Source organism: Toxorhynchites rutilus, chromosome 3 (genome assembly GCF_029784135.1).
Source record: "Toxorhynchites rutilus septentrionalis strain SRP chromosome 3, ASM2978413v1, whole genome shotgun sequence".
NCBI classification, from domain to species: domain Eukaryota; kingdom Metazoa; phylum Arthropoda; class Insecta; order Diptera; family Culicidae; genus Toxorhynchites; species Toxorhynchites rutilus.
Genome location: NC_073746.1, coordinates 321,538,389 through 321,554,354, shown reverse-complemented (window position 1 = coordinate 321,554,354; position 15,966 = coordinate 321,538,389). Strand labels below are relative to the sequence as shown.

The 15,966-nt window shown below is 37.1% G+C and overlaps 1 protein-coding gene across 11 annotated transcripts in view; it reads right to left on the bottom strand.

The window, feature by feature from the left end:
* Positions 1 to 14,412, bottom strand: part of LOC129774687 (F-BAR domain only protein 2) — a 92,366-nt gene extending 77,954 nt beyond the window's left edge. For 6 of the 11 annotated variants that reach the window (XM_055778539.1, XM_055778540.1, XM_055778542.1 and 3 more), the window contains exon 1: positions 14,030 to 14,358. The gene's annotated coding sequence lies outside the window, so the exon portion shown is untranslated. Of the gene's footprint in view, positions 1 to 13,294; positions 13,401 to 14,029 lie in introns of those variants that run through there. The other 5 variants (XM_055778535.1, XM_055778537.1, XM_055778536.1 and 2 more) reach the window with 5 other exon arrangements.
* Between the last annotated feature and the right edge of the window lie 1,554 nt (positions 14,413 to 15,966).

Sequence of the window (15,966 nt, the reverse complement as noted above, 5' to 3'; positions counted from 1 at the left end):
GTGAGAGGTACGGATGTTACCACTACGCCAGATCGCCTCCCTCAGGTTATAAATTACTCTAGAGATAAAGCATGACTATCATGAGTTTAATAATCGATATCTCGCATACTCTTGTACTCAGCTCTGTCTTATTCGTTTGAAGAGTGAGACGAAGTTAGTATAGGTCAACGTTAGAATCATTTTTTAAGAACCGTTTCTACAATTTTGATGAATAATAATATCTTCTAGATCTCAGAATAAACCCGAATTTATCCATCTCATGATCAGTATAATCTGAGCTGCTTCCATATGGGAATCTGAAGTATAATCCACTTATCCTTCCCATTCTCGTGTAATTTGATATACGGGACATGAGATTTGATATAATTATTTAAACAGAAACTTGTCAGTAGCGTCGGTCAGAAGCATAATTTTCATATGGAACATCTGTTGAGTTTCAAGAAATTTTCCAAAAGCAGAAAATGATTCAGACTTTCTTTAGACGGAAATCAAAATTATGGAAAAAGAACTAGAGAATACTTTGAAAATTATTAATTTAAAAGCTTTGCAATGATAGATTTGAAACTTAAATATTCTTTCATTCAAAGTATGTCTTCAAAACAATATCGTTGAAAATATCTATTACGTAAAAACAAAAGATCAATGATCTTATTCGATGTAACTATCGTCCTGATTCGGGTCTTGTCCACCAATTGCGAATGTTTGAATTACAAAAACCAGGTCTGCAAAACATTACAGTTATTATTTTTATTATTTATCAAAATATCAACAAACCAATTCTATACATAATCAATCATAATTATTGTTTTGGACCAGTGGCCTCCATTGCCATTTTATGGGGTTGCAACTCTCTGTTAATCTAAGCAAAAAATTTCTATTCATTTAAGGCAATCGAAATTAGACCTTTCGCCATGTTTCAATCGGTCTACGGGAGCTACATTTTAGTCCTCAATTATATCCCATAGCGCATTTATCGAATCCAAATAAACAAATTCACGTCCTCTGGATACGTCAGGATTTCGTTCTAAAAATGCCACCAAGCGGGTAAATTGCTGTTTGTTTATCTATTCTTTCTCTAAAAGCAAGACAAGATTCAAAATGTTAGCAAAAAAAGCTAAATAAATCCGAAATTAAACTTACTCCATTCCGCGTGACTAGCTTCCACCATCTAAAACACAAGTGACGAATAAACTTGTTTTTCCCCGTGACGTGACAGTATCGTGGTATTCATAATAACACCGAGTTCATCAAAGTTGTCACGACGGATGAACTCTTCCGGATTCTACACACACGGTGACAGCCGTAATAACGTTGTATACAATTCACTTCCTTTTCACCGTGAAGAGACGTTCGTGATCAGGCCCAATATGTCCCAACGTACAGCAGGAAAACAAATCGAACGGTAATCTAAATCGGAATCATCAGGATTTGAATCACTTATTTTAAAATTGAGTACCGAAACAATTTTTTTAAATTATTCGTGAAGTTTTGTATGATTTTTTATGCGATTTATTTTGTGCAGTCTCTCTCCCTCGCACGAAAATGGGTTTACCTGTACAATTCGTGCTCAACGGAGCTAGTGCGAGATATAGTCTAAATAAAACGAGAAATGATATCAATTTTGTTTCGTTAGCATCCTTCAGGACTTCTACTTCCAGATCTCGTGTATCGGAAGGGAAAGAATCCTTCTTTTTACCACAAATGTATGCAAAACGTCGATCTTTGATTTTCGAACCATCGGTTAACTTTGAAAAATCATGTATCAAAAACGAAAAAATAGCATCTCTGATATCGAGATATATTATGTAAAAAAAATCCTCAGCTTTTAAGAATATATTAAATAATATATAGCGCCCTCTAGTCCAAAGTCATGAAAACAATAATAAATGACAACAATCAATAATTACAAAAATAAAATAAATTGTTTTGCTATATTTTGCAATACTTTTTAATTAAAGGCTAGCTCATTGCCTTCAATTTGATATGGCGATCATCTTAATCGGTTCAGTGAATCAAAAGTTATGAATTTTTGAAAAAAGTCATTTTTGGAAAAAAGTGGTAAAAATGGAAATGGGCACCCTAATGAAAAAAAAAATACTGGTCTAATGTTTGGCGATAAAAAACAAAATTATCACTTTCGACGAAAATCTGAGAACCATTATATCGGCTTGGCATAGAATGGCTGTAGGGGAGAGGGAGGCAAGTTGGCGAGGGAGGCAAGATGACGAATCGGTAATTTGACCCGTTGTAATGAAGGTAGCGTCACCTAATTTTTACTGAAGATGCATCATAACAAGGCCAAACTTTGTATTCGATAACTCTGCCGAAAACGTTATCACAAAAAAAGTGAAAAATAAAAATGTGAAAAATCGCGATTTTGTTATTTTTTCCGTTTTCTTCAAATTTTATTATCCACTTTATGAGGAAAGTTAAAATTTCAAAATAATTTTATACATGATAAAGGTACTCTATTGTACATAATCTGTTTGTTTCCGACGAGTTTCAATCATGAATTTTTTTCAGCTAAATTTTTTTATTGAAAAAGTCGCTTGGGGGCAAGTTGGCGAACTGCAACATTATGTTAATTTTTAGTTTTTTATTGCAGATGGTTAGAACTTATAAGCGAAGAAGAGACCAATGTTGGTCGGCACCAGTTTGGAGAATGCTATGAAAGCTATAGACGAAGGTTCGTCTGTTCTGGGTGTTTCAAAACAGTTCGGTGTGCCAGAATCAACTTTGAGACGCTATCGATAAAATATCCAGACATGGAGGTTAGATTTTCAATTCAGCACATTCTGAATGCAGTTATTGGATGTATCCTGACAAACCATATGTGTGTGATTTATGTGTACATTGAACTTATTTGTACTTCTCATGTCCTTCTGTCTTATAAATAAATAATTGTTGTTACATTTTGTTGATTTTTAGGTAACCAAATCATATTCGCCAACTTGCCTCCAGGAATTCCTAACTTTTTGCGCAAAGTTTTTTGGTAGACAAGTTTTTTAGTTTTTTTGTCCATCCAATAGATAATATGATAAAAAAACACTTCAGACTATAAGAATCAGAATCAACATTAAAAAAAGAAAAAAATTCCAAGCTCCAAGGCTCGCCAAAGCTTAACGTCGCCAACTTGCCTCCCTCTCCCCTATATTACGGTGGCAACGGATGTATGAAAAAAAATTATCATCGAATTTCAAAAACCGACTATGTACATTTTGTCTATTGACCCAAAATAATGACCTGTGCAAAGTTTCAACTCAATCGGACATGGTTTAGGGGTGCCTTAAAGCGCTCAAAGTTTTGATTTCTTGATACTCGAAATCTTTCAAAGGGGGAGTAGTTAAAGGAAATTTGATAAATCGTACATTTTTTTCGATGCCAAATAACTCAAAAATGCATGAAATGTCGAGATTTGGTGTCATCCCGAAAAAAAAATTTGGACGAAAATCGACCTTTTGGGACTTGGCCTGAGAGGCAATGAAGACATAAAAAAAAATGTCGAATTTAAAGAACCGACCACGTACATTTTGTTTGTTGGCCCAAAAAATGACCTGTGCGAAATTTCAGCTCAATCGGACATGATTTGGGGGTGCCTTAAAGCACTCAAAGTTTAGGTTTCCCAAGAATACAGAGACAAAGAATGTTAGGAATATGCAAACTTTATATTCCAGAACCTTTATCATCTGGTAATTATCTAGAAGGTCGATATACATTCTTCTCTTCGATAAAAGACCCGAAAAACACGCAACAACTGCATGAAATGTGAAAAATATGTTTGTTTCGAGCATGCAGTTATGCTATGTTCTGATTCTTACTGCAATGAAACCACAATCGGTTAATACGTTCTTATGTTATTTTATAGCTCTTCATACTTTTATGAATTATATTCAGTTGCTTTAAAAGTTAATAACAGTGAAAAATTCAAATTTCGTTATTTGTGTTGTGGTATCAAAAATTACTCTGTTTTGAAGGGGATTATTGGAATTAGATGACTATTAAAACATAATATAGACGAAGAAATCATTTTTGAGATTTTCATTCAATCATATCATGTTATGGTTTTGCACGCGAGTACAGGAGGGTTAATCAAAAAACTAAAAACCCAAAACGAGCGAGCTCTCCGGTTGATGATAAAAAAGAAGATGATGAAAAAACGATTCCTTCCGAGGATTTCCGGTCAAGGAGAGATTTGTGGCTGAATCAAACGTTGAAAATTCACAGACCACCGATCGTACTATAGCCTTAAGGCGTTCAGAGAGAATAAAATCGGAACCACTGAAAAAGTATGTGAAATTCTAGAGGAATTGTTATTTCCTACGAATATTTAGTTAGATTTTAGAATATAGTTGGAATCGAAACAACTCAAGAAAAGTCTTATGATATTGGAAAATGACTATTTTCTTTCAGAATATTATAGGGATTTTGAATTGTATAAAAGCATTGTACATGTAATAATGAATATATGTGAATATTACTATGAATTATATGCAAATTACTAAAGGGGTGAAAGCTGTGGTGTACCTGTAAAGGGTGAGTGTTGAATAACTCTGATAAAAAAGGTCTATACTGTAAGTGCATATTGAAAGAGAATGAATAAAGCGATCAGTTTAAATAGTGAACTGAGTACGTGAGGAGTCACTTGAAAAGTTGTGTTATATTTTATTATCACATAAAGAACATAAAGTCATAAAACTTCCCGTGCGATTGTCGAATTGCTTCTTTAGTTTGGACGCCTTTTTGAGAACTGGAGAACAAACGTCAAAATCAAAATGAAGAAATCATTCTACAAATTTACAAAATGGGGGCTGTTCAGGTTTTTTAATGTAATGTTGACCAAATTTTGGTCATTCTATTCTTCAATACATTTAAACTCTTTCCGTGTAAAATATGCAATAACAAATGTACAGTGTCGACGTCTGGGGGTGAAAAATCTCACCATTATGATATAAAATAATCATCAGACACAGGTTTCGTTTAATATTTTTTACAAATTGGAAAAAATGCGTTACTCTATTATATAGAACCAGTATTTGGTACAGAAAAGTAAATCTTCATTCATGATGCTTATTTTAAGCTAGCTGACCCGGTGAACTTCGTCCCGCCCACAACAGATATTCAAATTTGTATAATTTCTGACTAGAACTGTTCAACCGTTCGATCCGTTGTTCCGTTCTCGAATTAAATCGTGATGAACGGACAACAAATCATTTTTATTTATATAGAAGTGTGTTTAATCCATCCTGAAAAATTATTATCATCCTCGCTTCCCAAGTGGCGCAACACGCACTCAGTGCTATTAACGCGAAAGATTAGAAAGTCTATACGGTACACTATACGTTAAATTTCGTTAAATTAGAAGACTTTTCTAATAAGAATCGTTTAAAAAATACAGAAGGGGACATGTTTTGAATTATAAACATTTTTAATATTGAAATCAATTTTTTTGTAAGATTTTCCGATGGTGTACTTAAAATATTATTTTTTTTAAAAATATTTCATTGATTTGACACTAACTTATCTGATAAGAATATGTTAATCATGATGCTTCATTTCCAGTTATGATTTTTAGAAGAAAAAACATGAAATGGGTTATATCTGTGTTATAGCCGCAAGATTGACGTAGGATTATCGTTGGTTTAGTGATCATGTGTTTGAAGTTGCATCTGCATCCATTCTGAATGAATGAAAGAATATTTCATTTTATACATTTACATTATTATATTGAATACGGAAATGTTTCACTGAAGGGGAAGAATAATCTTTAGAAGCTTTCCTGTCAATTGCACTTGATTGAAAAATCACAGAACAAAATGTATTTGATCGCAGTATTATATGGATAGAAAACAATAAAATAAACTCTTTCGCTTGAATGTAATTTACTATTCTAAGGAGAACTGACAGATTATTTTTCAGCAATAATGACATCTTTTCGGTTTCTCCTCGTCGCTCGATTCCCGCCAGTGGTTAATGCTAACTCGATAACTACCAAACGAAAAGAGTTGTGCGCGTGTATGTGTGTGAGTGGCGGCTGCTCCGATTCCTCAAGCAGAAACAATTTTCGATGCTTGTACTGTCTTGGTCGCTTTTCATTGTGATATCACTCTCATTAGAGTTGTTGTCCAGTCGGTGTCCTCACGAAGAATGAATTAGAGATGTGCCATCCGCTCATGAGCTGTTCATTCGAATCGCCTCATTATAGTAAGCGGATTCGGATCGGCTCGCAATTAAAACGACGCAGCTCATCAGGTCATTACAGAGCTGATGAGCTACTGAGCTGTTGAGCTGCTGAGCTGTTGAACTGTCTGTCAGATATTATCCCGTGATCAATGCAGCTATTGTACACGATGCCTGTAAAAAATTGAAAAAAATCTTCAAATTACGGACCCGATAGTATCCCGTCTGTCGTCTTGAAGATGTGTTCTAGCAGCCTCTCGATACCGTTGAGTAATATTTTCCGCCGCTCCATTCTCTGCGGAAGATTTCCGAATCTATGGAAAAAATCATTTGTCTTCCCAGTATTTAAAAAGGGTTGCAAAAAAGACGGGTGGGTAATGTCGGGGACATAACCGGAGTGACGTAGGACTATACAAAGGGGACAGCTTTTGCAAAATATATATTTCGAATATATTTTTTTATTTTCTTCTCCTACGTGAATACCTACCTATCTACCTGAAAAATGGATTAGTTTACTGTTTACTCTTTATGAACATGTTGGGGGTTCTGAAAAGAACCTTTGGTGTTGTGTTTTTGCGTTTTTTTTTACAAACTTGATTCTTGTTTTTTTCTGAAGGCTTTGTACTTATTAAATGTTTAACGCCGGGTATCTTTCTGTGTTTGCACATATCGTACAATCAAAATGATGGCTGTGATAGGGAATGCATAGGTGGTCATCAGCTTATTCACTATCATATATTTCACTATTGAGCACATTACCGTACCTCAAACTGTGGTTTCGGAGACGAATGAATTGTAAGATTTGTAGTCTCCGCAAACAAAGTAAATAAAAATGAAAAAGAACTGAGGTTTTGAAGACGAACTCTACGATCTGTCGAGAAATAAACGAACTAGAAGCGTTCTGAAAAACCAACTGTGAAAACTGAATGATAAATTTAAAAGACCCCAACCACCAATAAGTTCAAGAACAAGCATAAACAAAATAAATCAGTTTATATTATATGTCATATTATGTCACTTTAGAATGCATTGGTATTGTGAATAACTTTTAATAACTCTTCTTTGAATGGTTTAATGGCCCTGAAAAGCGCCGTGTTTTACGGTGGCTGGTTTTGCCACCAAAGCACTCTGTATAAACAAACTTTATCCTTCTTCTACCTGCTGCCGTTTTGCGATTGCGTTTGCCACTCGCTGAAACTAGTTGTTGCCTCCGAACCGAATGTGCTCTGTTCTGTAGGCGGGTTTTCTTATTGTCGTGAGCAGCTTTGCAAGCCAACTCCGGCACTCCGGCGGCCGAAATTCTATAACCGCTATTAGGTATACTGGTGCTCCGGCACCAATCCGTTGATGCGATGTGAAACGATGCCATACAACCACACTGATTTACGGTTTGAAAGAGAATGATATATATTTCAGCGGATCCGCGCGTTTTGTATTTTAGCGGTACACGTTCACAGGATAGAGACACATCGGCAGACTCAGCCAAAGGGGCGTGTCCAACGAGACGAATGAATGAGCCTTAAAAGGCAGCGATGGCAAAAAAATACATTCATTACTATTTGTTCGCTTGGATTCACATGCAGGCTAAAAAGGGTCCTTTTCAGGATCACAAAATTATCTTCAATCAAAAGAGTTTATTGTTTTGTTATCACTCGATATCCCCATCTTGTTCGGCTAAACCTTCCTGTTTAGCGATTTGTTGCCACTCGCCACAGCCTTCACAGTTGCAAAATTTCTTCCCATCCAGCTTTGTGACATGTTGTACAGTAAATTACATTCAATGCGACGTGCCGAAGCACCACTTAGTGTCGCATTGGAGGCGATTTTAATCTGTAATTGAACATTTGCGATGACAGTGGTACAGAGTCGACTTTCAATGTGGGGTCATAATTTGGATCTCTATGTTTACAAAAATGTCCAACTAAATATGTCGCATTACATGTCCGTCCAATTGGCTAAATGTCGAACTAATTGTAAATTATTGTACTTTCAATCTGGAAACAATTTAAGAATTGATGAAAATTGAATAATCAGGAAAGTCCCCAACTATCAATAAGCTCAGAACAACTGCCAAATTCACATACTCATCAGATCCTGGCAAACACATTATGAGAAAATCAATTTGTGTTTTATTATTATTTTGGATATTATTTTAGAAAGCATTGAACTGTATTTCGTAAACTCTTTTTTGAAAGGTTTAATGGCCCTGATATGGTTCCAATTCAGAAAACTTAGTACTCGTGGTTTTGAAAAAAAACCATTTCGAACGCCCTCGATGCCGTCTTGTTCTGGATTTGCCACCAAAGCAGATTGTATAAAGAACAAACTTTTTTCTTCTGCTACCTGCTGCCGTTTTGCGATTGCGTTTGCCACTCGCCACTCGCTGCAACTGCCTGTTGTCTTGATGTCCACCGAACCGAATGTGTTCTGTTCCGGATGCGGGTTTTCTTATCGTCGCGAGCAGCTTTGCCAGCTAACTCGATCACTTCGGCGGCCGAAACTATATAACGCCGGCTAGGTGGACTGGTGCACTGGTACTAACGCGCTCGGCCTAGCTACCCTTGCGGGGAACTCCAGATCAACACGGTTCGAGCGGGATTTTGCCTTTCCCTTCACTTTTCCTTCTTTACCATGTCCAGTCATGGGTGCTTGGGTTGGTTTGTTGATGTGTTGTGATGCGAACCGATGTGGTGTACGGTTTGAATGAGAATGATCGTTACGGCAGCGGAGCGGGGATTTTTAAGCTGACTGGCTGGCTCGAGAATTACGCATGTGTGAGACTGCGACCAATGTTTCGGTCATTTTTTTTTCTTTTTCCTTCCCAATCGTGCTTCATTCTATTTCGCTGCTGCTCTGGTTGCCCGTTTTGGTCGGTACGATTTGGACCAATCAAAAATGGGCACATAGTGCATTTGGACAATGCTTGATATTTCACAAATATTCAATTATCTATCTCAAGAAAAATGAAATGGTATTCGTTATGAGAGATGCGTAGATATATTTCCTATCAATTGATGCAAAAACCTTCGCGATCTATTGAGAAATGCTCGAGTTATAAGCGTTCCAAATCTTGCATTTTTTCCAACTTGTTCAGTGCCTAGATTTCCATTTCACCCCCTATATCTTCCGGTTAGACGTAGTCCTACGTCAAAAGACGTCAGAAACTACAGAGGAATTGCTTCCCTATGCGCTATCTCCAAGCTATTCGAGATAATAATTCTGGACTTCATATCGCATGCGTGCAACAACTACATCGCAGAAGAACAACATGGTTTCATGCCCAAAATTTCAACTGTCACTAATCTCGTTCTATATACATCGTACATTATCCGCTCTTTGGAATCGAGAAAACAAATTGATGCGGTATATACAGATTTCTCTGCTGCGTTTGATATTATCAACCACGACATCGCAGTAGCCAAGCTTCATCGTCTTGGTTTCAACGGTCCACTTTTGAAATGGCTCCACTCCTACCTCACTGACCGCGTTATGTCAGTGAAAATAGGCGACACAATATCCACTCCTTTTCGGGTAACATCTGGTGTTCCTCAGGGCAGTCACCTTGGTCCTTACCTGTTTTTACTGTATCTCAACGATATAAATTTCAGTTTGAAGTGTCTCAAACTCTCGTATGCAGATGACTTCAAATTGTTCCTCCCAGTAAACTGCATCGGAGATGCTGAGATTTTACAACAGCAACTCAACATCTTCGCCGAATGGTGTGCAAACAACAGGATGCTTTTGAATCCATCAAAGTGTTCGGTAATATCGTTCTCACGCAAGCGTTCGTCGATAATCTTCGAATATAAGCTGCATGGTGTTAAATTGGATCGTGTCAGTACCATTAAGGACCTCGACCTCGTTTTGTTGGATTCGAAACTCACTTTTCGCGACCACGTATCCTATATCATTGCTAAAGCGTCCAGTACACTTGGATTTATCTTCCGCGTCACAAAGCGATTCAAGGACGTGCACTGTATCAAGACTCTCTATTGCTCGTTGGTTCGCTCGATTCTAGAGTATGCTTGTGTGGTGTGGTCGCCGTACTACCAGAATAGTGTTCATCGAATTGAGTCGATCCAGCGGAAATTCATCCGATTCGCACTACGCAATTTACCATGGAATGACCCAATAAATCTTCCTAGCTACGAGGATCGATGCAAACTAATAGGGATTAACTCATTAGTTTCACGGAGAAACGTTGCCAAGGTTGCTATTTACTTCGGACTTAATTACCGCTAGAATCGACTGTCCTGAGCTTCTCCGGTTAATCAACTTTAATGTTAATCGTCGTAACTTGCGTTCTCGTCATTTTCTCTACATCTCCTCAACACGAACAAATTACGGATACCATGAACCTGTGACTAGTATGTGCCGTTTGTTTAACCGTTGTAGCTCCTGTTTTGACTGTCATCTATCACGTTCGTCCCTCAAAAAATTGTATGTTATTGCTCTTACATAATTTGAAATTTCTTATGTATTAGTTTTAGTAGGCTTAGTGAAAAATAGTTTTAGTTTTAGTTTTTTATATCATACATTAGGGCATGTGTAGCCTGTTGTATTTGTGAATTAATTAAATAAATAAATAAAACTGCTGAGCTACATAGCTGTGGAGCGCAAAAGCTTTTTTTTTCTCTATTATAGTGACTTTCAACACATTTTGGCTGGTTCGTCACTTTTACTTCCATTTTTGGAAGAAAGTCGTGAGTGAGAATTGAACTCGTGATCTCTGCGTGAGAGGTATAGATGTTACCACTACGCCAGATCGCCTCCACAGCGCAAAAGCTGCAGAGAGTGTGAATTTTGAGACGCGAAAGAATTTTTCGTCTCTCGCGCTTTATGATATGACGTCAGTTTGTTTTCGTGTGTCCCTCTTCGTTCTTTAGGATTAGCAGAGATGCCAGATATGAAAAAGGTTTTTGTTTAGAAGATATTCAATCGTTCGTTACTTCATTAAATTTTTCTTACATCGCCAAACAAAATAATAAACATTATTATATACTTGTAAATGAAATTACTATATTATATTGTTATTTAAACATGACTGTTGAAACACGTAAATTTATTCCCGCGTGCTGAATTAAAACAATTCAAAAAACCACCCGGCATGAAAGGTGATGATTGATAATGGTCCTTTTGTTACTTTGTCATCGCGAAGAATTATTTCTCGTTGCGCCTATTAGTGGATTTATTTTTATGTCCTTGGATGCAAAAAAATATCTCGGCAGTTTTATCAAAAAAAACGTTGTCTCGGCCAATATTTCTGAAGACACTTTATTTGGCTACTGCTGGTTCTTCTGTTGTTCAAGTTCAGCATATCCTAAGCATCTTCTATGTTGGATTGCCGCATTCAATATGTATTGTATTTTATATTATTAGAATTCATATTAGTTTTAGTTTGTGTACAATTACAAATTAAATTCGTTTATTTTTTTGCTTTCCGTCCATTAAGCACTATAAAATGTCCCATGGTAGTTATGCAATTGTGTGGACAACCGCAAAATTCAACTGAGCTGAAGAGCTGTTCCAAATGAGCAGCTCATTAGTATGAGCTGAACGGCTCTGAACCGCTCACCATGATGAGCTGATTTGCCCATCTCTAGAATGAATGCATTTCGTAACTGGAACATCGGTTACATATGCTTAAGAATTGAAAGAGGGTGTGGTCTAAGACAAGACATGACAACTGGCTCCTAACTCTTCTTCCTCGTCCAAGCGCGAACAACAGAGATACCGATCCACTCGAGATGTCCGGTTTCCAAATGAGATAAAGTTTCTGAAGACAATTTTTCCACATCCCTAACATATGTTTTCGTATCATATGTTCATGAATAGTTTCATTTGGTTGAAGTAAAGCAAAATTGTTGTATATTTGCGATTGAGCAATAATCGCGATGCGAAAAATTTCCGGTTCTCATTTCATACATCCAATATTGAAAACGAAAATATTTTACTGATGGGGAAGAATAATCTTCAGAAACTTTCCTGTTAATTACACTTGATTGAAAAATCATAAAACAAAATGTATTTGTTCGCAGTATAACAATTTTCGATGCTTATACTTTCTTGGACACCTTTTTCGTTGTGATACCACTCTCCTTCCGATGGATTTTCCTCTGGCCTAATGTGCACAAACAGGCTCTTGGTGACGCCTTTCATCAGTGCTTTCATGATGAACGAAATTAGCTTCGCCAAAACAGCGACAGCATGATCCAATCGCTGTTCAATTATAACTGAATGGATTTCGGTTCGGTTCTTTTAAAAGGACCTTAACCCAAAGATCATTCGTCCCTGTCTGAGTGGTTTTCAAGCGGCGCTCGTTTATTTTTGAAAGCAATTTTTAAGGCTATTGAAACAAGTTTTTGGATCAAATAGGAACAGATGTATAACGCGTAAACATTTTATCTTTCGAATGAAGTGTTTATCATACCATTTCGTTCAGATGTTTAGGAGTTATTAACGCTCAAAATCTTGTTCTCCGGGATAACGCTTCCGTTTTCGAAACATTGAACTTACACCCCAGTATAGAAATGAAAGACGTAGTCCTACCTCAAAAACTGAATGATTATGGATGCACCCTAATAAAAAATCAATCGTAATTGAAATTGGTCACCTGATGAAAATTGAATGAAAATTGTGTTTTTAGGTAACTATCACCTTATCTACAATGTTCAAAAAAATCGGAGATGGTCAGCTCAAAATCGACTGTTTTCCGGCTGATTTGGCGTGGAATTGCTTTATACAATTCAATACTGAAGTCGTCAAAAATACAAATAGTTAAAAAAATTATCTTCACAATTAAGGAAAATGATTTAGGAACACGTTCGCCTAAAAATAAGGGTTGGAGGCAAAGGAGCAGATCGAATGAATTGACTTCACTAAAAAAAAAGCAGTTTATCGTCATTTTCAATGAAAAAAGAGTGTAAATAAAACAGAGAAACATGGAAAACATTCGCTAAGGACGAAGCATCCATAAAATGTATATATATATAGTCTGAATTTCATTGAGTTTATGCTTTTATTTAAATCTGCACTGATAAAACGAAACACAACATAGAAAGGTCACTTTGAATGAGCGTAATATGAACAGTTAAACCATGAATATTCAGAAGAGCACCAGCTATTGAGGAACCTCCTTCTCCTGCTTTGAAATTCTATTTTACGCCTGTTTTCGTTGCAGTCCATTGACGCTTAGCATCATCTCTGTGAAAATCCATCGTTGTAATCTGGCTCTCGTATTCACGAAACAGCTGTATTTTCCAAAAAAGAAAAACACTAACACTTCGAGTGAGATCACATTGTGGGCAAAATCGAATTATAATGTTATCGAGCACTGTCGACACTCTTTTTTTTCTTCTCTCTAAATTCAATTGATTTATTCAATTGGCTTCTCGCTTATGCTTTCCGTTAGCCGCTTCTTCTGGTTTATTCTGGCACAACGGCGCTGGTTGCTTGTGCAATTAATTTCAACAACCGGACGATCAAGTGTAATTCTTCCAACACTACTCCATCGGCTTCCTCCCAGCTCCCCTTTGCACTGGGGAGAAGAGAGGAGAGCAGAGAAAAACACGCAGCACGGGAGCGCCCAGTACGCACACATCTTCACACATATTTGTACACTTGTTCAACTCTTGGGCATCCTCCTTCAAAATACAATAAATTATTCAATTTCCTCCATTGTTATACAATTCGTAGCGGCAGTAACGTTAGAATTATGCACTGTTTAGGGCGGCTCACAAAACAAAACATAATCAAGTCATCCATGAAGGAGCTAGATTTCCACCCAAACCACGGGATCCAAGAAGTCACCTGCAATGGAGCACTTTTTTTTACTTCGATGCTACTTCCCCACCTCAACTTTTTTTTCACTTTTTTCTCACACAATTTTACGGTGTCAATCTACGCAACATAAAAATGTAGCTTCCAGAAATCTGCTCCACCGGATGGCCACAACGCTAGAAGTGATCGCGATACGCGTAACGCTAAGTAACAGAGTTTGCGCGACGAAAGAATTTTGGGGCCGATTCCGCCCCATGAAACCAGCACTGTAAAAGTAGGACAAACCGTAAAATTACACGCCAATGGCCACTAAGAAGAGGGAGGAAAAAATACTCCGTACCGCGGTGCAACCGACACATGCACTCGTCGCTATCCAAACGAAAGAACAGCCAAGAACACAATGAATGATGGAATTCCGGACGGCTATTTGGGACCAACTTGACAGATTGGGCAATGCCACAGTGAACCCCAAACATAGGGTGATATACTCTGGAATGATGTCGTCATTGGTACTCATTGCTCATCGCAAATACGGCAAACTGTTATTGTACAGTTTGACATAGAGCTAAAAAGAACTATATAAAATTGTTCGATTCATTGTTTTATGTTCCATTCTATGCACGAAATTTTTCAATTCCAAAAAGTGAAGGGCTTTTCATTAGCTTTGCTTGAATATTTGCAGCTCGATAATAATGACGTCGAATGGTTACACTCCAGACACTTACTTACTGACTTTTTTGCATGTGTTGGGGCAATCTGTGATTACAAATATATAGTGTCGACATCTGGTGGCAACATCCGGATTTGTGAGGCAAATTACTCTGTTCAGAATAAGCAAGCCCAAAGGTAGTTTTAAATTGTTAAAATTTGAATGAAAATATTTATTTCATGTTATCTGGTTACTGAAAACACATAGTCCTGATCCTTATATCATTATTTCTCTATTCATTTGCTGATATTTCTAATAAAATCCACCATTATAATGTATAATCACTATCAGACACAACTTCCATTTATTACATCTGGACAATTCATGGAAGAAACGTATAATTCTTCCACATAAAATACATATTCGATACCGAAAAGTAAATTTTCATTCATAGTTTTTATTCCGAAACCATGTATATTCCACCAGAACATCCAGTATTATTTTCGTATCACAATGACAGCACACGAAGCTCAATGCCCTCTACGCGAATACTCCGCTCGCTGGCTTCTGTCTGGAATAGCTGGTGCACTGTATGTGAATGTGCGGTCGCGTGGACCATTAAGTGCGATTCACATACAACATACACGTCACGTTCACGTCCCGTCACGTCACGATACGTCAATGATTCTACCATGCAATTCACATGAAAACATTCACATACACCAGCAACGTAACGACCCGTCAGCATACGTTCAACGAAAACGACCGGCAGGGTTTGTAGAAAAGAATAATTGACGGAGACGGACGGCTCGTTTGGTTTTTGTCTGGGCTTTGTGTCTCGGCTTTTGTTTTGATTTGGTTGTACAATAATTTACATCTAAATCGACATTAAGCTAATTTAACCGATCTGTGATGCAACACGTTTAATTAGACATTTTTACCTCTAATTGGACATTTTTGTAAATATTGATTTCGGGGCCCAAATTATGGCCCCACATTGAAAGTCGCCACCAGTCGCGAATGTCCAATTACTGGTCAAAATCGACTCCAATGCGACACTGAGTGGTGCCTCAGCATGTCGCATTATAAGTAACTTACTGTACTTTTTATGCCAACATATCTCTTAGCTCCAAATTTCGGAGTGAAAATCATTCGCGACTAGTTGAGAGAATTATTCTATTTATTATTATTGTTGAATAAGGGTCCGACTACGGGGTTTAAGCATTTAAATAATTGAATTTAATAATTCTCATTGAATTTTCCAAAATTCGAAACTGATTTTAGGCATGCTGATTTGAAAGAGTGCATTGCAATTCAAAATTGTTGTAGGTGGCGACACCATGAATAAAATTAATTGAATC